Genomic DNA, 23,821 nt, shown 5'->3' with positions numbered 1-23,821 from the left:
AATGGCACTTTTGGACAATAGCTATAGCTTTAAAAAAATAATAACAATGTAAAGCATATAAAGAAAATGTGTCCTTCAGACCATAAGAACACACAAGCAAACCGTGCCTCATATATATATATATATATATATATATATAGATAGATAGATAGATATAGATATATATATGGAACAGCCCTAGTGCAAATCCAAGGAATTGCTACAAACAGTTCCCCCAAAGAATGGAAAAAGATGGGTGCAGAAATAAGAGCTATCTTGTGGGAAGTTATATTTCTTTAGACCAAACTAGAAGAATCCATAGGGTAGGTTGTCCTGCATCTTACCTCCATTTCTGATCTCTATCATTGGCTGCCCAAAGTACTGCTACCTGTGTAAAGTCGAAGGCTTTCATGGCCGGCATCCATAGTTTTTTGTGTTTTTTTTGGGCTATGTGGCCATGTTCTAGCAGAGTTTCTTTCTGAAGTTTTGCCAGCATCTGTGGCTGGCATCTTCAGAGAATGCTTTGCCTGGAAAAATTGGGAGCGTGTATATATACTGTGTGAACCTGGGAATGCAGGATTGATTTGCATGTGTATTGTTCTGTGTTGATGGCTGGCCTCAGGCTGGAAGGCTAATGCAAAAGAGGATTAATGTCTGCTAATTGGTGATCATTATCTGCTGGGAAAGCCCCTGACTCTGAATAGTTTCCCATTTGCATTACCTGAGTCCTTATTTTGCTATAGTTTTTTGTGGGTTTTTTGGGCTATGTGGCCATGTTCTAGCAGAGTTTCTTTCTGACGTTTCGCCAGCATCTGTGGCTGGCATCTTCAGAGAATCGTCTCTGAAGATGCCAGCCACAGATGCTGGCGAAACGTCAGAAAGAAACTCTGCTAGAACATGGCCACATAGCCCAAAAAACCCACAAAAAACTATGGATGCCGGCCATGAAAGCCTTCGAATATACCTTATTTTGCTCTTCCTCAGGATTGGTAGCCAAATTTTGTTCACTTTAAGGGTTTCTACTGCTACCTGTCTCACCTTGGCTAATGGCAGGGCTGACCCTAGACCTTGGCCTATCCTAGCAGTTCCAATCAAGCATCATTGTGTCTGGAAAATATTTTTCTCTCCTTTATTTTTCACATTTCTTTTTCTGACAAAGTTACAAGGTAAAAAGGTCGACAACAAGCCTGCACTGCTGACTATGATGGAATACCTAAAAATAAGCAAACTTCCCCCTTTCCCCTCCCAAATCAAGGATAAAAAGAAAAATGAGATGCAGTGTGAAACAACAGAGAACCATGTAAATCAAACAGACATGGCATGGATACACCTTATCTTGGCCTCGGCCACAAGCAATTACTTATTCAGATAACAGATTATTAGTGGAGAGAGAGAATCATTTTTGATATATATAACTCACAGCCAGAAGAAATATACAGAAAAGCATCTGGCTCACTATGTAGTGGAACTATTCCAGATGTTTCCATATGGCATCATGTGGGTTGTTTGTCAAGGCAAAAAAATTAATAATAATTGGGAAATGTCAGAATTTTTCTTAAAAATAAGAATAATAGTTAAAGTCATGACTGTCTGTGCTAACATGGATTTGCATTAATGCCCAGGATAGCTATTATTAATAGCTTAAAACGCAGAGACACAACATTATATGGTGTATTACATCTAAGCCATGTCTAAAGTTTTTACAGCTGCTTTTCAGGGTTTATCCCAACAATAATCCAAAGACTGTTTAGCTATATTTTATCCTTTATGGAATAGTCCTTTAAGGCCCTTTTCAGAACGGCTTGATCTTTTGACTATTTGCAGTCTAAAGTGGGTGGAGGTGGATATTTTTTACTATTAGTGAGGATGATGAGAGAATATTGCTCAAGTTAGAATACAAATCATATTTAGCTGGGATTGGGAAATCATGATCAGACCTACTTCCAAGACACAGTTGCTTAACAAATGTATTAACTATAGTTCTGAAGGGACATTTCCCAAATAAAGCTGACAGTATATGAGAGGGTTCTGAAAAATGGTTGGCCTGATCCACTTACCAAAATCTGAGCATAATTTTGTCACTGTAGCTTGAAATAATGTTCTTTTGTATTGTAAATTGATAATTTACAGAATCAAAACTCTAATCTGTTTTTTTCCTTCAGATCATTGATAGAACAATATCAACAAAAAGTGTGGGATTTTCAAGTGCTGAACACCAGGCCATCATGAAGTTCCTGTTTCTGCTGAAGAAAATTTCAAAGAAAATCTATGAGTGTATGATGCAAACATTGAGTGACTTGTGTCTGACAAACTCAGCCATGAAAAAGTGGTGTGCCAACTTTCAGCATGGAGATTTAGAGACTGAAGATGCAGCAAGGTCTGGGAGCTAAAACAATTACTGAGATACTAGAAATATCCCGAAAATGTTGTTGTTATATTCTTTCAAGTCAGTTCTGAGTTATGGTGACCCTAAGGCAGTGGTTTTCAACCTTCCTAATGCTGTGACCCTTTAATATCCTCATGTTGTGGTGACCCCCACAAGTGGGGGGGGTCCCGACCCACAGGTTGGGAACCACTGCCCTAAGGTAACAAATGGATAAGGACAAATCCCTGTTGCTAGCTTGGGAAATGCCTTTTCTGAGCATGCTCCAAATTGTCATTTCCACAAGTGCATTCACACCCACATACTCCAGAGGAAGGTAGGTTGAAGAGGTTTCCCTTTGCAAACTCCTGTAAAACTACAAGTGTGTGTGTGTGCTCTCACACACACACAGACAGTAGAGAAAGAAAGAGGAGGGGGCTGCTCCATAAACTTGCCTGATTCCATACTCCCATATGCCCTCTTTTTCCAGGGCATGTCCTCCATTTCTCCCTCCTGTCCAGGAGGAATGCCAAAACGTCCTCTCTCTGCCTTCTCCCAGCAGCTGTGCCCTTAATTAGAGGCTGCAAAGAGGAGGACAGCAGCCGGGCGATGGAAGTGTGTGCACATCCCTTTAAGAACAAGGCTTTCTCCCTCTCCCTGGCACAGCAAGGTTCCCTGGGAAATCTGGGAACACAAAGTATCTGGAGGCTTGGTTTTCAGACGGCTGCCTTTATGTGAAGAGAGTGAATTCTCAAATGAAGTGGAAATGCAAATATGGTAGTTTTGCAAATTTGCTTATTTCCTGATTCACCTCACTTTCTGTCTGGAGTCTGTCCTGATTGCGTGCAGCACAACCCTTGCCATGCAGGAAGACACATTCAAAGCATTTCCAACAGATGGCCATCCAGCCTTTGTTTAAAAACCTCCAAAGAAGGAGGCTCCACACACCACTCCAAAGCAGTTTATTCCACTGTCAAACAGCTCTTTTGTCAGGAGGTTCTTCCTACTATTTAGGTGGAATCACTTTTTGTCACCATTAATAACACAAACTCATCAGATATAAATAGCAGGACTGGCCCAAGATGAACATTTCCTTTATCCAGGCAAGCATCTCACATGTTTTTCTCTCCCCCTGTCTGTTGGAAAAAGCAGGAATTTGCAGTCTTTTCATGAAACTGAACACCTGCTGCTTATGGCAATTGTGTTACTCTACCTAGGAAATAGGAATCATGTAGCAAAGAGAGGGACTCGCATACTTGTTCCACTATCTCTAACCAGTCTTTCTCAATAATGTCAAGGAGAATCCACAGTGGGGTTATAATGCAGTTACGATCCTGGGATTAGAAACATTTTCAGTGCAGAGTTGGAGGATTGGATGAAAGGAACTAAGGAGTTAGGTTTAGCCAAACATGGTTAAAGCCTCACTGCAGACCTGCAGTCAGTGCAGAGAGGTTGGATGTGGCAAGTATGGTACACACAACTCCCTTCTTCTCTCTTCTCTTCTCTTCTCTTCTCTTCTCTTCTCTTCCCTCTTTGAATCTTAATTACCCTTTCAAAGAAATATGCATACAAATAGTATCCAACAGGTCCAATATCCCCAGGAGAGCATGACACATGCAGAATTGCACTCCAGGTGACAATTGCAATAGCAATGAATATAATCTCTTCAGGAAGAACAACATTTCCCCAGATACATTATACCCAGTGCAGAGAAAAACCTTTTAACCTCAAAGGATGATGTCTGAACTGTTAGCAACAAAATAGTAATGAGTGTACATGTTTTGCTCTAAAACAAATTGTCTAGAAAATTTGCTCGTTTGAACTAACATGACCCAGAGGATAAAAATAACTGGATTTTGATATGGGTGATGAGGGTTGACACCTCACCTCTCTGCCATAGCCTCAGCCTTGCAGAAGTTGCTCTCAATTCCACTTTTTTCATAGGCACAATGGAAATAGAGGTGATCTCTCAGAGTTTTGTTGATGATAATTGTAATGTACATTAGTGGTAAATTGAAACAAGATTCACTGCAGGAGGGTAAATGTTCTTGCTCTGAAGTCAAAGGGAGGAAGGTCCTTGGATGGCCTTCAGGCAAAGGATCAGCTGGCACAGATATCTGCTGATAACACAGCTAACATTGTCAGCAGGTGGCCAAAATGAGAGTTGGGCTTTTAATGAACACTATACTTTGTGTTCTTTGACAAGAGTGTCAGAGAAGTGTATGTGTGCCTTATGCATGTGTGGAACTGTGCAGCAAGAGAAATGATCAGACAAACAAGGGAAGGTAAGTAAGGAGCTCCAATAAAGTCTGTAATAGTTACCATAGTTACCCAATACCAAGGCAAATAAGTAGGTTTAAGTGAGCAGTGCCTGTTCTGCTGAGTGCTTGCTGTGGAGTTGGGATGCAGAGAAAAATATGATATCCGCATTGGACTCTGGAGCTCTGAGGCCCGAGAATAAAGAGTATTCTCTTAACGCATGGAGCATCTGGCAATGCTCATCCTAGCTAAGAGGGACAAGAGAAAACGTGCTACATGATGTTTTTGCTTTCATTCACAGACCAGCCAGAGTTAAATGAGACATCAGGGAAGTTGGAGTTCACAATGTGCTCTTAAATTGGCAGGAACCTGTCAGTGCACAAAGGTGTTCTGGCATCACTCCAACTTGTTCCGTGTAGAACTTGGGGTGGCACAAATTAATATTGGTTTATTAGCTACACTGTTAAGATTTGATGGACTATTTCCAAAGCCTCCAGCAATGGGGTCAAAACATAGCCACACTGGACGCAACCATTCTGCATTGAGAAGCATTATTCAAAACATAGCCACACTGGATGCAACCATTCTGCATTGAGAAGCATTAATGATTTATGTAATAACAGCCAAATTATAGCTACTGGCCATATCCCATGTTGTTGCTGTTATTACTGTGATATTTATTTCATCCAGTCTGAGACTCAGGACAGCTCACAAATGTTAAAATAGGTAGAGACAGAGCTTTAAAATTCAGATCATACCAATATTAAAAATATTGAATTAGCAATAGAATTAAAAGCAAGGCCATATAAAAGAAAATAATAAATAAAGAGTACTGCACATTCTTCAATGCATTTTCCCCCTGAGCAGTCAGCCATCAAAAATTTGCTGAAAGGGGAAGGTCTTCACTTGCCTATTAAAGGACAGCAGGGAGAGTGACAGTCTACCTTCTGTAGGAATTGTGTTCAGACACTGGGAGCAGCCACCAAGAAAGCCCTCTCCTATGTTCCCACCAGATATAATAATAATAATAATAATAATAATAATAGCTTTATTTATACCCTGCTTCTCTGTCAAAGCGGCTTACAGTTAAAATCCATACGATACATACATAATAACCCTATTATTCCCTCCCTCCTCTTAAAACATCAATTAAATGCAATAACAATTAAGATTATACATTAAAATCATCAAAGAGGGTTGAATGGGGTTTCAGAAAGTTCATAAGGTGGTGGACTGAATTTAGCAGCCGGGTATGCTATTCAAGAAAGGCCTGCTGGAAGAGGTCTGTTTTAACTGTCTTTTTAAAGGCATCCAAGCTGGTAATCTGACGGATCTCCTCTGGTAGACCATTCCATAATCTGGGAGCAGTTGAAGAAAAGTTGTGGGGAGACTAGGAGATCCTCAGAAGATGAATTGTGCATGGAAACAGACCAGCAGCCAGTGGAGCTATCACAATAAAGGAGCTGTGCTAAATATTCTTGGGATCCCATTTCTCCTAAATCTCCTCCTATCAGGTAAAAAAGATGTATGTGGTCTGTAACAAAAACAGGCCAGCCCTACTATTAAGCAGAATGAGGAGACCAGGTACTAAATTTTGGGTGTCTTGAAAGAGAAGAAAATGGTTGTTTGTTGTTGCATGCCTTCAAGTTATTTCTGACTTATAGTGACCCTAAGGCAAACCTATCACAGGGTTTTCTAGGCAAGAGGTTTTTGAGGGTGGGGAGGGTTGTCTTTGCCTTCCCTTTAGCCTGAGAGACTGAATTGCCCATGGTCACCCAGTAGGCTTTATTTATTTATGTAGTTTTTATTTTATTTTAACGAATGTATTATATGAGTGTTTTTAATGGTTTTATAGTATTGCATTTTAACTGTTGGTCTTAGGTATTCTTTTGAAATTTAGTTTTGTATTTTAACATGTTGTACCCTGCTTTGGGGAGAGTTGGGAAAGAAATATATAGTTGTTATTGTTATTATTATTGCTGATTAGTTATTATTGTATTTTTACTGTCACGAATAGAGAAAGACATATGGGTTTCTGCTCCCTTACTTGCTAAAATCACTTGTTTGGATTTGATATCATGTAATATGATATTCATAGAACATCATAATGCATTGTATCATAGTACATAGTATCATTGAGAAGCACTGTGGTGTAGTGGTTTCAGCATAAACTATAACTCTGGAGACCGTGAGCCTTATCACATAACAAAAGAAAGCCAAGAGGCAGCATGAGAGAAATAGCTTTCTCCTTGCCTCTCCCCATGCTGTCGAAGTACTTCAATTCTCTTCCTGTAAGAGACAGTCATAAAAGCATGTCTTTTGTAAGGCTAGAAAAATTTGTTTGGCCAAAGGCATGCTTTTATGACCATCTCCCTTGGGATGGAAAACAGAAGTGCTGTGACAGCATGCAGAGAAAGGAAGGAGAAAGCTGCTTCTCTCTTGTTGCCTTTTGGCTTTCTTTTGTCATTCAGTAAGGCTTCAGATTTCAAAGCCCTGCTTGAGCAGGGAAGCCCACTGGGTGACCTTATGCAAATCACATTCTCTCAGTCTCAGAGGAAGGCAAAAGCAAGCCCTATCTGAACAAATCTTGCCAAGAAAATCCCATGGTAGGTTTTCCTTAGGGTCACCATGAGTCAGAAATGACTTGAAGGCACACAACAACAAGAACAGCCACCATAACAACATCAACACTATGTTGTGGTGGAAACAGAGGTAACAAAGTTACACCTTGAGACAACAGAAGGTATGGAATGGCACTGGTTAAAATCCACTTTCATGCCACACTTATTCTGGGAAAATTGTCATGATTGTTGATAAATGTTTCTTTAGTATATTATTTATGCTTAGTGGTGCCTTAAAGTGTCTAAATTTGTTCATATGAAATAGTCTCATAACAGAGAAGATATCTGTTGATATGAACTTACCTCCAGTGGGTCTACTTCAGTGGGCAAAGTGTCTAATAAAGAAAAAAGTCTGATCTTCAGCCTCTTTGTCACCTAAGAGATGCACAGTGTCTCAGCCTTAGCCCTGTGTTAGTAATATAGAACTGCTGACATTTCTTAGGCTGTGTTAAAAAAGGGAGAAAAATGATTGAGAATGTGTTTCAAAGTGAAACACGTTTAATATGCAAAACTGTAATACAAGTATTATTTGGAATACACCAGTATACCTCTGTTAACAAAGTAGATATGTTCCTTGGCATTATTTCGTTAAGAGAAAATTTGCTACCAGAAGCAGAAATAATATGGAATGGACAGAGATAGGTTTTTACACCATAAAAAAGGGAAGCGATTCACCATGTTTGTGCAAACGTATTATTGAAAACTAGCAATCTGTACATTTAAAATGAAACAGTCAGGTCAGGTCAGTCTTGGAGAAGTAAAGAAAAACATCTTAAATCTTCTAGATACCACTTAAAGGTTTCTTCCAAAGTGCATCCACAGATTCTTTTTCTTTATTACTCCCACTAGCCTCCATTGTGTTTCTCCAGACCTGTCCACCATCTCCCAAATGCTGATGCATTTGCTACTACAATTTTCAAGCAAGGCCAAAGACAAAAAAGGAGAAAAAGTTAAAAAACAAAATAAAAAAGAAGAAAAAGCAGGGGTCTAAGTGTTCATAAAAAGACACTGTAAAAAGGAGATTCTTTATCAGAGGCTTTGTTAACTGAGGAATGCCTGTATTCTGATTTAGACTATGCTAGAGAACAGAGACTAGAATCTTATTAATGGTGTATGCTGGCATGAAATCTGATTATACCAGTGTATGAATTTGTTGGGTGTTGTGGAAAGAGGTAGCCATTACCTTTTCCTGCAATGCTTACATTTTACATGTACAACAGTTGGCGGGCTTGCAGGCACTGTTCTGTCTGTCTGGGCACCAACTGTTCAGGATGAAGGCTGCTCTTTCTTCCCTGGAACATGCTCAGACAAGCTCTGCCTGCCATGGGTGGCTGGGGAGATTGAATGGTACCTACAACCCCCCCCTGGTTGTTGCAGCACACTCCAAATAAACAGCAGGGGAGAGGGAACAGCCAAAAGTACATTGGCCATGAGTTATACTCTACCAACAAGTTACACAATTTCAGAATAATGACATATCCTTCTATCAAAATTTTCATTAATTTTCCTGCCATATCAGTAGATAATATTGCATTCAGAAGCATGCTTAGAGGTAAAGCCTGGCCATGCTAGCTGGGAGATTCTTGGTGCTGTAGTTTTTTAAAAAGTAACTTTTGCTAGTGCACATTACTTTTTCACAAACCTACAAACAATTTACGAGTTGTACTGTGCTAAAAAAATTAGGTCACTACAGACTTGGGACATATTTGAAGTGACAATTTAGAGCTGAAATCTTCATGGCCCATCGGTATTTTGCCTTCCCAATGAGCTGTAGCCAGTTTGAGACAAAATGAACTATTGGTAGCTTTGTGCAACTGAGTGCTTCATTCTAGAAGGCAAATGAATCTTTACAACTGGCCGCCTTGGCTCACTGACATTGACTAGTCACAGAGACATGCTGCTCTAAATTCTTCAGAGGCAAGGCTTATGGGATGAGACCTTTCCCTCATCACCACCCCCACCATGTTTTGTCTGAGATAAGTGTTCTTTTCCCAAGAGATGGCATGCTGTGCCAATTTAATAAAGCAGTACTCAGAATACTTAATAATTCATCAGCCACCAAGTCTTAGTTAACTGATTAGAAATTGTTTCTAAAAGGACTCAGTACTTTCAAGCAGAAGGAAGGGCTGAGAGGGATACAGCCATCCATCCACAAATGCAGCTTTAACTTTTGTGGATTTGATTATTTGCAGATTTGATTAATATATTCTTTTCAGGAATCTCTAGGTCTTGGAGCATGACACAATGCCCAGCCTTTACCAGAAGTTGCACTGTAAGACCTCCTAGGACTTTATCACATGGGGAAAATTGGCAAAAAGTGTGGGTTTTTAAACTGACACTCCCATGAAAATTGCACGATTGCGGTGAAGATTTTCACATGACGTTGTGATTAAAGAGGACTTATTCTGGCAATAACCAGCAACAAAGCATTCATGGGGAATGGTTATTACCTAGTTATTGCCAGGATAACATCCCCTTTAATCGCGATGTGTGTGAAAATCTTCACTATGATCGCACAATTTTCACGTGATAATGTCAGTTTAAAGCCCTTCTCCCCCCCCCCCCCACTTTCCCCCGTGTGATAAAGTCCCTAGAGATTCCTAAAGAGAATACTTCTCTAGGCAGTGGTAGGTCCTCTACAAGAATTCTGTGGTAAACACCTAGCAGATGTTAACCACAGAGTTGTACTGGAGGACTTAGAGATTCCCAGAGAGGTGCTCTTTCAGGTAAAAAAAAAACTAGTGGTTTTTTATTTGCTGTTTTTCCTTTTTCGGAGTCCCGTGTCTCTATCCCCAGCAAATATGGAGGAACAACTGCAGTAAGCTGGTTGAGCAACTTTGTAAGTTTTGTTGTTGCAGACAGGATGCTTCATAATGCACAATAATGAAGCAGCAGGGTGATGAAGATGATGCAGCATGTGGCCATTCTTGGGTGCCCTAAACCAGCCTGTGAAGAATATTGTCTCATTGCCAGCATTGAAGACAGATTCAAATACCAGTCCAGTTGGGTTTTGACACCCATGGAATGGGAGGAGATGCCACCCTGTTCCTTGCCTTGAACAGCAAAATTTCTTCAGATCCAGGGATAGGCAACCTTTTTGAGCCGGGGGCCAGGTTGCTGTCCCTCAGACAACTGGGGGGGGCAAAGCTGGGGGGGTGGAGCTTCCACCCTCCGGGGGCAGGGCCGTGTGCCGGGGTGGAGCTTCCACCCTCCGGGGGTGGAGCCGCATGCTGGGGGCAGAGCTTCCACCGAAGCCCCGCGGGCGGGAGGAGGTGTGTGCCCGCCCTCTCCTCCTTGGTCCCTTCCTTCGTCCGAACGGGCTCCAAGGGGCCCTTTCGGCCGAAGGGAAGGGCTTGGGCACCCGTCCCAGACCCTTCCCTTCGGCTCTTCCCTTCGGCCAAAAGTGCTCCAAGGGGCCCTTTCGGCCGAAGGGGAGGGAGGCCAAAGGGAAGGGCTTGGGCACCCGTCCCAGGCCCTTCCCTTCGGCTCTTCCCTTTGGCCGAAAGCGCTCCAAGGGCCGTGGAGAAGCCCAGGAGGTGGCAGGCTGCTTCCACGGGCCCCTTTGTGGCCCATGCGGCCCCAGGCCTCGCTCTGGAGAGAGAGGCCTGGGGCCGCAAGGGCTGTGGGGGGAGCCCTCGGAGGCGGCAGGCTGCTCCTGCGGGCTCCATTTCGGCCCTTGCGGCCCCAGGCCTCCCTCCAGAGGGAGAGGCCTGGGGCCGCAAGGGCCCTGGGGGGAGAACTTGATCAGGAGGGCTTTAAACTGAGTTCCGTGGGGAAAGGAGACAATATTAAGGAAGGCAAAAGGGCTGGAGAAAATAGTCAAACAGACATAGAGGAAACAAGAAAAAAAGTGCAAGGACCCAACGGTGGGAGGCAAAAAAACTTGCACAAGCAGCAAGTAAATGGGACCTGTGGTCTGCGATGTCTCTACACTAATGCACAGAGCATGGGAAATAAGCAAGATGAACTTGAACTCCTAGTACAACAAAGCAAATATGATATAATAGGCCTCACTGAAACATGATGGGATGAGTCTCATGATTGGAATGTGGAAATAGAGGGGTATAACCTTTTTAAGAGAAATAGGCCAAACAGGAAAGGAGGAGGAATAGCACTATATGTCAGAGATATTTACACCAGTGAAGAGATCCATGACATCAATCATGGAAGCCAGGTGGAGAGCATGTGGATAAAAATTAAAGGGGAGGGAAACAACAAGGATGTTATGGTGGGAGTCTACTGCAGACCCCCAAGTCAGACTGAGGAATTGGATGATATCTTTCTAGAAGAGATGACCACACAGTCAGAAAAGAGAGATGTAGTAGTGATGGGTGACTTCAACTATCCTGATATTTGCTGGAAGGCAAACTCAGCAAAATCCTCAAGGTCTTGCACATTCCTCACTTGCCTGGAAGACTATTTCATGGTCCAAAAGGTGGAAGAGGAACAAGGGGGTCAGCTATTTTAGATCTGATCCTAACCAACAAGGATGACTTGGTTAGTGGGGTGCAAGTGGTGGGATCATTAGGTGGAAGTGACCATGTTCTCCTGGAGTTTGTTATACAATGGAAAGGAGAAGCCAGGCATAGTCAAACACGCATTCTAGACTTTAAGAGAGCGGATTTCAGTAAACTTAGAGAAGTATTGAGGGTGATCCCGTGGTCAGAAATACTAAACGGGAAGGGAGTACAGGACGGATGGCAGTTTCTCAAAAGAGAGATACTGAAGGCACAATCTCAAACAGTTCCAGTGAGAAAGAAAAATGGGAGGTGTCTCAAGAAACCAGGATGGATGACTAAGGAACTTTCAACCGAGCTGAGTTTGAAACGGAACATGTATAAGAAATGGAAAAAGGGGGAAATCACAAAAAAAGAATTCAAATAAATAGCAGGCACTTGCAGGGGTAAAGTCAGAAAAGCTAAAGCGCAGAATGAACTCAGGCTTGCTAGAGAGGTTAAAAAGAATAAAAAGGGATTTTTTGGATATGTCCACAGCAAAAGGAAGAAGAAGGAAACGGTAGGGCCACTGCGTGGAGAAGATGGCAATATGCTAACAGAAGACAGAGAAAAGGCAGAATTACTCAACACCTTCTTTGCCTCAGTCTTCTCAGAAAAGGCAAAGGGAGCTCAACCTGAGGATAATGGAGCAGAGGACAGAATAGGGGAATTTCAGCACAGAATAAGTAAAGAGATAGTAGAGGAATACCTTGTTAATCTAAATGAATTTAAGTCTCCAGGACCAGATGAACTACATCCAAGGGTACTAAAAGAACTGGCAAATGTAATATCGGAGCCATTGGCAATAATCTTTGAGAACTCCTGGAGAACAGGAGAAATCCCAGCAGACTGGAGGAGGGCAAACATTGTCCCCATCTTCAAAAAGGGGAAAAAAGAGGATCCCAACAATTATCGTCCAGTCAGTCTGACATCAATACCAGGAAAGATTCTGGAGCAGATCATTAAACAGAGAGTCTGTGAACATCTAGAAGGCAATGCCATAATTACAAAAAGTCAACATGGGTTTCAGAGAAACAAGTCATGCCAGACAAATCTGATCTCTTTCTTTGAAGAAAGAGGCTCCTCCCTCCCTAACTGTCATCTTTCGGCCTCTGAGGGAGAGAGTAGGCTGGCCCAGTTCCATCAGGGGCTAGCCTGAAGAAGAAGAGCCCTCCCTCCGGTCCATCTGCCTTGGTCCAGGCCTCAGAGGGAGAGAAGAATGCTGGACCTGATTCCCTCCCCCCCTCACCATTCCCTTCTCCTTTTGTGTCGTGTCTTTTAGATTGTAAGCCTGAGGGCAGGGAACTGTCTGTTATCCCCTCTATTGTAAACCGCTCGGATTCCCAGTGATTGGGCGGTATATAAATAAAACCTATTATTATTATTATTATTATTATTATTATTATTAAATTACCAGCTTGGTAGATGAAGGGAATGCTGTGGGTATAAAATATCTTGATTTCAGTAAGGCCTTTGACAAGGTTTCCCATGACATTCTTGCAAACAAGCTTGTAAAATGTGGACTAGACAAAGTAACTGTTAAATGGATCTGTAATTGTTTGACTGGCCAAACCCAAAGGGTGCTCAACAATGGCTCTTTTTCAGCCTGGAGAGGAGTGACCAGTGGGGTCCCACAGGGCTCTGTCCTGGGCCCAGAGTTATTCAACATCTTTATCAATGACCTGGATGACAGAATTGGGGGCATACTTATCAAATTTGCAGATGACACCAAATTAGGAGGAATTGCTAATACTCCAGAGGACAGGATCAGCATTCAAAATGATCTGAATAGACTAGAAAGCTGGGCCAAAGCTAACAAAATGAAATTCAACACTGAGAAATGTAAGGTATTGCACTTATGGCGGAAAAATGAAATGCACAGATATATGATGGGAGACACATTGCTGAATGAAAGTACATGTGAAAGGGATCTGGGAGTCCAAGTAGACCACAAGTTGAACATGAGTCAACAGTGCGATGCTGCAGCTAAAAAGGCCAATGCAATTTTAGGCTGCATCAATAAAAGTATAGTGTCTAGATCAAGAGAAGTAATAGTGCCACTGTATTCTGCTCTGGTCAGACCCCACCTAGAATATTGTGTCCAGTTCTGGGCACCACAATTCAAAAAGGACATTGAGAAACTGGAGCGTGTCCAGAGGAGGGCGACTAAAATGGTGAAAGGTCTGGAAACCTTGCCCTATGAGGAACGACTCAGGGAGCTGGGGATGTTTAGCCTGGAGAAGAGAAGGTTAAGAGGTGATATGATAGCCCTGTTTAAATATTTGAAAGGATGTCATATTGAGGAGGGAGCAAGCTTGTTTTCTGCTGCTCCAGAGAACAGGACCCGGAACAATGGATGCAAGCTACAGGAAAAGAGATTCCACCTCAACATTAGGAAGAACTTCCTGACAGTAAGGGCTGTTCAACAGTGGAACACACTCCCTCGGAGTGTAGTGGAGTCTCCTTCCTTGGAGGTCTTTATGCAGAAACTAGATGGCCATCTGTCAGGGATGCTTTGATTTGGATTTCCTGCATGGCAGGGGGTTGGACTGGATGGCCCGTGCGGTCTCTTCCAACTCTATGATTCTATGATTCTATGATTCTAAGTTAAACCTACGGTCAGCCCTCTGCATCCTTGCATTTTTTATGCACGGATTCAACAATCAATGGCTTTAAAATATTCAAATATAATATAAATTCCAAAAGCAAACCTTGTTTTTGCCATTTATATAAGGGACGTCATTTCACTATGCGACCTTTGTATTTAATGGGATTTGAACACCCATGGATGTTGGTATCCACAGGGAGTCTTGGAACAACAACAACAACAATAATAACTTTATTACGGCCAATTGGCCAGCACAATTACAAAATTCCAGTTTAAAACACAACATAGGTTCATGTACAGGCAGATTGGAGAGTATAAACAAATGATGGTCTATGAAAAGTAAGGATAAAAAGCAAGGATAGGACTGCACGATCAAGCAAACACACAACAATGAGTAGGCTGCCATCACCTCGCCAACAACTCTTATCATATTGTGTAATAGAGCACCACATTCAAGACATATAAGTTCAAAATCACAATCATATCCCCTATCCAAGCAAGAGTTAAACTACAAAATGCCATTAATCAGATGCAACTGATTGGGGTAACTTCATGGAGTCTTGGAACTGACTCCTAGTGGATACCAAAGGCCCACAGTACATCCAATTCCTTTAAAAAGTCCTTCTCCAATCTTGTGTCTTCCAGATATATTGGACTACAGTTCTCATCATCTAATTGACAAGTTTGATGAAGATGATGGGAGCTGTAGTCCAACAAATCTGGAGCAAGGCAGGTTGGGGAAGGCTGACCTAAGTACTTGACTGGAGTTCAGAAGACAGATGAAACAAAGAATAGTTCGGCATTCAGACACAATACACAGGGGTTACTGTCCAGAAACAGCTGTCTAGCCCTCTCCAATCCTTCATTAAATTTAAAATTAGTGAAAAAGTGACAATACTTAACATTTAAACTTAAAAAATATGTGCATTATGGCTGATATTCAGTATTTCAGATTTGTAAATTAGAGTTACAGTTCCATAACTGCTCTGTATTAACTAATCCTACTCAGTGACACATCCCATTGTAACAGCTAGCAGCCCCCCGTCTAGCCCACCTTAACAACTAACCACCGAATTCGTTGAAGGAGGTCCATTTAGCTGGTGATGGGTTAGGTCATCCCCCCACCCCATCCCCTTTCACCATCAGAAGCAGGACTCCTGTTGTAATGAATGAGGAGCTTATCTTGATGCTTATGTCTGTTCTTAGTGGGTGAGAGCAATATCCGCATTTTACCAGTATCTCTTTCCATCTCCTGAGAGAAGGATTAGGGCAGTTTTGTACCTATACAAGCTAAATCCTGCCCCAATCTTTGCCACAAAAAGAGGAACAGGGAAGAATTAGAAACACAGGCTGAATCTGTACTGCAGGACTAATGAATCTTGACAACACTTTTAACTGCTGTGGCTCAATGCTATGAAATTCTGGGATTTGTAGTTTGTTGTGGCACCAGAGCTCTCTAACAAAGAAGGCTTTCTATCTCACAAAACTGCAAATCCCAGAATTCTAGAACACTGGCAGTTAAAGTGGTGCCAAACTGCATTATTTGTGTCATGCAGATGCAGCCACAGTGGCTCTCACAAAGTGCTGAGAGAGAAGAGGACAGAGGCTATGAGATGCCTGGCTATTGTTTTGAATTCCTGCTAGAATTCAGCAACTGAGGGCGGAGGAGGAATATTACCTGTGCACAGGTGCTTTTTACCACACCCCTTCCCACAGTTCCTTGGTTCCAGCAGGGATTTACAATAGCCAGGTACCTTATGTCTCCCACATCCTTCTCTCATCACTACGTGTGGCAGTTACTGCTGCTGTGCTCTTAATTCTTCCCTTTTCCTCCATCCATTTAGCCTGAAATCTATTTCAGCTGCCAACAAGAAACAAAACAAGACTCAAAATGTAACCATAACATGATACCTACAACTAATTTGAACCATCATGGGTTTCATATTAGCCACATGTCAGATAATATTATGTTGAAAAGCAGCCCTGCTAAAACAAATTACAAAACAGGCTAATCTTCACTGTGTGTGATAACTGAAAATGTCCCCAGTATAGTTATATTCAAAGATCATATTCAAGAAACAGTTTAAATATGGGCATTAAGATTTTTCTTATCACAGCTGTTTCTGCTATTTAGCCATCAGTCTGATTACCCATTACCTTTTATGAATATTCATGGATTTTATGTATTCAACCCTTCTATGCCTGCTCTGGAAGCTATAGTATTTGCAAACAAAACTGTGTCTTGCTGATGTAATTCAAATCACCAGAGTCACAAGGGAGCAGTCACATTGTACAAACATCTTGCAAGGTAGAACAACTTTTCACACAGCAATAAATAAAAGCAACTGCCATTATGCCTCTGGCTTCATATATGAAGTAAGCCTCATGATGACCAAGATTGCACATTAGGGTTGCATCATGTAAGTCTCTGCATGTGGAGTTACTAAATGTTGTGCAATTGAGCCATCACCAAACATGCAACCGAATGCACACCCAAATGTGCTTGTGCATCATTAAGCTATGCACATGCATATACAATGCACAAGTACATCACAGGCAAAGGTGCTGCATGCACAACACTTATTTCAACAATCTTGCACTGAATGTGCCCATGGCACGTTGGACAAAAATGATCAAAGATTTCCAAAAGGGAACCTTTACATGGGTAAGGCACCAACAGGATTCCAGCCAATGTTTCCCAAGAACTATTGAACAGGCAGCATACACAGTTGTGATTCCATACCTTGCTATAGTGCAGGTGTGAGGAACTTGATTTGAGTGGTGGTAATAACCATCCACACACCCCCTTTCCTTGCCAGATGACACCAGGGCATAATGGCTATAGCCTCTGGAATCATTGGGTCCCAGTTTTGTCCTGCAAGCTTTTTCACTGTGCATGGGCCTTCCTGTATTTAGGGAAAGCAAATGTGCAGTGTAGCTAGCCTGGCTGTAGTGGTGGTTGCTGAAATGACTGTGCAGATAGCCAGGGAGCTAGTTTTGCTCCATCCATCCATCCATCCATCCATCCATCCATCCATCCATCCATCCATATTTAATTTACATCCTGCCTTTTCCACAGACTAGAACTCAAGGCCAGTGTGGTGTAGTGGTTTGAGTGTTGGACTATAACTCTGGAGACTAGCACTCAAATCCCCAGTCAGCCATGAAAACCTACTGGATGACCTTGAGCATGTCATATATTCTCAACCTCAAAGGAAGACAAAAACAAACCAGCTCTGAAAAAATCTTGCCAAGGATACCCCATGATTTAGGGCTGCCATAGGTCAGAAACAATTTGAAGGCACACAAGAGCAACCCCTCAAGGTACAGGTCAGGAAAAGCAACTTTCATTTAAATGCCTGAGATAGAACAGCATATGCTATCGTTGCCCCAGTCAGAGACCCAAGTTTACTTCACACAGGGTTTTTTTTTTTTTTTTGCAATCAAGAATAGCTTGCATGTTTTAAAGTAAGATTTTAAATTTTTTTGATTCTGTTATTGTTTAATACTATTTAAATATCATTTTTAAAATGTTTTTACTGTATGTATTCTATCATACAGTGTCAAAAGACAGCAAATTCAATAGAACACATACAGTGTGAAGTAAACTTGGATCTCTGACTGAGGCAACAATAGCATATGCTGTCCTACATCAGGCACTTAAATGAAAGTTGCTTTTCCTGACCTGTACCTTCTTGCATTGGGGAGGATGTGCAGTGGGTGAAAAACAACTAATGGGGATCTTCAGTGTCCTGACTGGGAAGGCTACCAACATATGGGAGGAATCTCCCCACACCAGACATGGGGCTTGCAAAAGGATCTAGGAGTTTCTGTGGGGCAGACTTGGAACCTCATTGGACTTGATTAGACTGGTGGAGGAGAGGTTAGCCTCCTTTGCTACAATGATTTCATGCTGAAGTAGAGTGCTTTAGAGCTGATAGCATAGAAACTGCCACCCAAACATGTAATTTTTTTTATCTATTGTGCTTCTTGTTGATAATCACGCTTACCTGGATTGGTATGATCTATTCTGACTGCCTGAAATGGAATCTGGCTGCAGACCTGCCTTATGTTGAAAAATGTCCTTGTTATTATGGAAAAAGTATTCTCATCTTTCATTGATTAATCTTTGCTTCTGCATCAATTCTTCCGTGAAAACAAACCAATAAACATGCTGCTGTGGTTCTACTGAAAATCCAGAGATCTGGAGAAATGTTTTGGGGCGATTACTGACATAGTGTCCTTTGCTGTGAATTTGAGTAATAAAATAGATACTATAAGCCAGGGGTAGGCAACCTTTTTGAGCCGGGGGCCGGGTTGCTGTCCCTCAGATAACTGGGGGGCCGAAGCCAAGAAATAAATAATTAAATAATTTTTTAAAAAATTAAATATATAAATAAACCAGAAAAAATGTAGGACAAAATTTTCAAATAGAAGACACTTTTTTGAAAAAAAATGGAGGACACGTGAAAAAATTTTTTTAAAAATGTTAATATAAATGCATGTCTCTGAGGCTTCTTTAGACAATTGCCCCCCAAAGGCCCCGGTGGCAATTGGCGGCAGGACCAGGTTGGGGCCGGTCCCAAGGCCTTGCCGGGCCGCATCCGGCCCGCGGGCCGCAGGTTGCCTACCCCTGCTATAAGCTTTCATTAAACTTTCATATGTCAGACAACAGAGACATCATTGTTGCAATTTTATTTCATTGCAATTGCCTATACTTAAGAATGAATGTCACAAAAGGCCTACTCAGAGTTGGGCCTGGGCTTATTTTACATCATTACCAGAATTTCCATGAGGAGGGGGCAAGTCATAGGGCAGAAATGGGAAAGAGCTTGTTGAATATGAACTAGAGGTTGACAGTTCATAGATCTTCCACATTTGCTTTGAGGATTCATACACTCGGTCCCTCTATAGCAGCCTTTTCAGCCTAGTGGCATCCTAGTGTTGAATTATCATTTTTCAGCTATACTGGGGAATGAATTTTGACAAACAGTATAAGCTGATTTTATAGGCCAAAACTCAATCTATTCTGCTTTGGTCAGACCTCACCTGGAATATTCGAATACTGTGTCCATTTCTGGACACCACAATTCAAGAATGATGTTAACAAGCTTGAGCATGTCAAGAGGAGAGTGACCAAAATGGTGGAAGGTCTGGAAACCATGCCTTATATAGGGCAGCTGAGGGTGCTGTTTATGTTTAGTCTGGGGAAGAGAAGGTTAAGAGGTGACATGATAGCAATGTTTAAATATTTGAAGGGATGTCAAATTGAGGATGGTGCAAGCTTGTTTTCTGCTGCTCCAGAGACTGGGACATGAAGCAATGAATTCAAACTACAGAGGGGGAAAAGATTCTACTTAAACTTTAGGAAGAACATCCTGACACTGAGAGCTGTTTAACAGTGGACTACTCTCCCTTGGAGTGTGGTGGAGTTTTCTTCTTTTGAAGTTTGTACATAGAGGGTGGATGACCATCTGTTGGGAGTGCTTTGAGTCTTTCTGCATGACAGGGAGTTGGACTGGATGACCGTTGTGGTCTCTTCCAATTCTATGATTCTGTGCTAAAACCGGACTTCTGTAAGTTCATATAGAATTTGAAAGTAATTAGTTACTTAAAAAAAAACTTGTTGTTGTGTTCCTTCAAGTCATTTCTGACTTATGACAACCCTAAGGTGAGCCTATCATGGGATTTTCTTGCCAAGATTTGTTCAGCAGGGGTTTGCCATTGCCTTTCTCTGATGCTAAGAAAATGTGACTTGCTCATGGTCAGCCAGTGAATTTCCATGGCCAGGTTGCTTTACTTAATCTGTTTTGCAACAATTAAAGGAATAAGGAAGTTACATCATCATTCTAATTTAATGAGAGATAGCTTCAATCCTTTTCCAGTGATTTTTTCCAGTGACCTTTAGCTTTACTGGGGTGTGGTCTCAGTAAATGGTGGAGGAGAAATGTTTTGGTGCGATTACTGACATAGTGTCCTTTGTTGTGTTGTGAGTGTTGAGGTGATAATGAGGTAAACAGTGGGGAGGAAAGAGTGTGTTTTGTACCATAAGCCAGTAGCTTGTAGCACTCCAAGTTTTATAAAAGTGAATTAAAAAAATAACTACTTTAGTTATGGGGAAGCGAGGAAGCTATAATAGTTTTTAAAACATGTACCTATAACAGTTAATAAACTAGTTCTGGGGGCAGGATTGAGCTATTATTTATATATTTATTTATTTTGTAACTCCATGGGGAGAGGTGGGTAAGAAATAAATACTACTATGTGTTGTTGTTGTTATTATTAATCACTCCAGGTTACAAGCAAGCTTACAAAATAATTTTAAATGTTCTAAAAGAAACGCAAGGTAGGGCATAGGGCAGGAAGGTGAGTTTAAGGATGAGTGCAGAAGGGAATGTACAACTCTGTGATAGGGAGTCCTTCCAAACCAGTATGCATGCATTTCCTTTCATTAATGCGATTGTGGTTAGAACAGGATTTGTGCAATAATGTCTGTAGTCTTGGGTTACAAATCTGTAACAGCAATACAGAATATCAGTGTATAATGACAACGAATTACCTTAAAGTAACTTTTCAAGCTATGCTTTCAGAACACAAAGGAAATTCTTAGCTTTCTGTGGGGTCATAGAGAGGGGGGAGACACTAAAACTCAATTCACAACATAACATGAAAGAAACAGAAGTATCATCTTCAGTTCATGGACCCCCTGAAGCCCATCCTTGGAACCCCAGCATCCACGTACCACAGGATTAAAATCTCCAGTCTGTTTACTAGCACAGTGATTGACTGTGTACAATGATGGTGTAGTTTGCCAGCTCAACACTCTCTTGGGGTTGTGATTTTGCTGCTAGTACTGGCTATCCGGTAATTGTAACCATGGCAGCAGCCTCTGCACTGCAAGGTGATTTAAAGGATTTTTTTTTCCTATTCAAAGCTAATCATTAAAAATTGTAATAATAATAGAGGAATAGCAATCCCATGGTGGGCCTGATTTCCTTATGGTTTTGCACTGGTGGCTGGTGCAAGCCACTTGCTTGCGTGCCTGGAAGCAGCCACCCAGGTGACATTCATAAGGCAATAGTTAAGGTAGGGTATGGAGTGGGGAGATGCTTTTGCAAGGTACTTTCTTCTTCACTGGGGTCCTACCACACAGAGAGGCAAGTGCTCAGAACATGGTGCTGGCTGTGGAGATAATCAACATTTCTGTTACTTCTGAGTACTTTTATATTGCAAGAAGAAGTTGGTCTGTGAGTGAGAAGGAGGAAAATGATTAAATTATTGCTAAGTGATATGTTATGTCATGAAACTGAGCTGTGCAGTCAATTTTTAAAATTAGTTTCGTTCCCTAAGTCCTCTCACTTCAGCTACTGTGACATTATTCTCTCCTCTGGGTTTTTGGTATCAATTTGTTACCAGAGCTGAGATTGTGGTCAAAGGAAGTATGACTGATTTTTCAAGTAGACCAAATGAGACATGTTTGTGACAAGGCTCATTCTCTCTTTTACAGCCAAGCTAATCCTGTTATATACAATGTAAAACTATTAGGATTTCCAGTTTGTGTTTTAAAACGAAATACTGTCCTCCTCAGGGCAAAACTGAGGAGAGATTCTCAGCCCAGATCCTCATAGCTGAGGAGAGATTCTCAGAATCAAGAGGGTCATAGGTAGAGCATTACAGATAGGTTTAGAGCTAGGGGGAATCTGGTGAGTCATGGACAGTGTCTGATAAACCTGGAGGTTGGGTCTTTGTCAAATGAATGTGGCTGATTCATGACTAAGTAGTTTATCACATGGAGTTTATCCCGTGCAGAAACAGGATTTAAATCAGGAAAATCCTGCAAAACCGGGTTCTCTTTCAGAAGACATTGAGGGGCATCCTGCACAGAAAGTGGACAAATCCCACAAAGCAGGATCGTTTTCAGATGATGTTGGGGGCACTGAGCATTTATCCAACATCAACCTGCACAGAAAGTGGACAAAATTGGCTGCTTTTTACTTTCGGGATTTCCCCCAAAGTAAAAAGTGGCCAATTTTGTCCACTTTCTTTGCAGGTTAATGTCGGATAAATGCTCAGAGCCCCCGATGTTATCTGAAAATGATCCCACTTTTGTGGATTTTTTCCAGAATTTAAATCCCGTTTCTGCATGGGATTTGGGCACTTAGCATCTCGTGTGATAAACTCCTAACAGACCATAGCTGGCATCTTGTTAGGCACATTTGTTGTTGTTGTTGTTGTTGTGTGCCTTCAAGTCATTTGTTGGTGCCACAACAAAGTACTAATCCCAGGATTCCATAGCACTGAGACACGGCAATAAAAATGGTCTCAATTTGGATTTTTACTGCAGTGCAGTGCAGGAAGACTTTATGCCATGTTTCTTGATGCAATGTCTTGGCCCTATTTGAAACAGGAAAGCCCTTTGTTAAAATCTTGCTGTTTCTGTGAACTCACAATCTGGCTATAACAAGTCTCTGTCATTTAGGCTAGTTCATCCCATTGGGACAGCACATATGATTTTGTAAGGTAAACGTATATCAGTTGTCTTTGAACAAGTGCAATGTTAAAGTTATAACTCAAAGTTAAAATTATAACTGTTAAAGTTATAACTCAAGTTTCCTGGTTTTTGAGACCTCAGGTTTCCTGGCTTGTGATACTGGTTGCTTGCAGACAGAACTTGAGATAGATTATCAGATGGGAAAAAAAGCTGGTAGTAAAAGGCATACTCCCAGCAAAGTAGCACAATTGTGCTGAAGGTTTTCAGACATATCACGCTGATCCAGGACTTAACCCATGAAGAACCAGTAGTGCTCCAGCAACAAACCATTCACAGGGAAGTCCTGTGAATGGTTTGTTGCTGGAGTATTGCTGTTTCTTCATGGGTTAAGTCCTGTATAAGCACACCGTCATCTGAAAATCTTCAGCGCAATCCCGGGAGTATGTTTCTCTTTGTCTCCGATTTTCCCCCATTTGATAATCTCCACTGCTTGCAAAAGTAATTAGTTCTGTTACTCATTTCATGTTTAAAAGATGTTAGCAGTTGTTATTCATAGAACTGATAGAGAAAAGTAACTGGTTATATTACAAATGCAAAAGTACTTTGCATTAAATTCACTGGCAGGGGGAGGGATGTGAGATGGAGGGCAGTATCTTGCTGTTCCCAGTAAGCATAAGCATAAGCAAACTACTGCAGCTCTCCTAGCTTGTGTTTCTTTCATGTTAATAATTTTTGTTATCTTGACCACACTCTGGTCATGGAGACCGGAGTTTTATTTCTGGCTTGGCCATGAGACCCACTGAGTGGCCTTGGGCAAGTCACATGCTCTCAGCCTCAGGGGAAGGCAATGACAAACCTCCTCCGAACAACTTTTGCCATGAAAACCCTATGATAGGTTCTCCTTAGGGTCACCATAAGTTTGAAATGACTTGAAAGCACACAACAATAACAACAGACAACAGAATTACAATAGGATGTGTGAAATTTCTCAGAAATATATTTTCT

This window comes from Sceloporus occidentalis, unplaced genomic scaffold (assembly GCF_023333645.1).
Source record: "Sceloporus occidentalis isolate IW3139 unplaced genomic scaffold, rSceOcc1.0.p SCAF_6, whole genome shotgun sequence".
Classification (NCBI taxonomy): domain Eukaryota; kingdom Metazoa; phylum Chordata; class Lepidosauria; order Squamata; family Phrynosomatidae; genus Sceloporus; species Sceloporus occidentalis.
Note: the sequence above shows the minus strand (reverse complement) of the source record.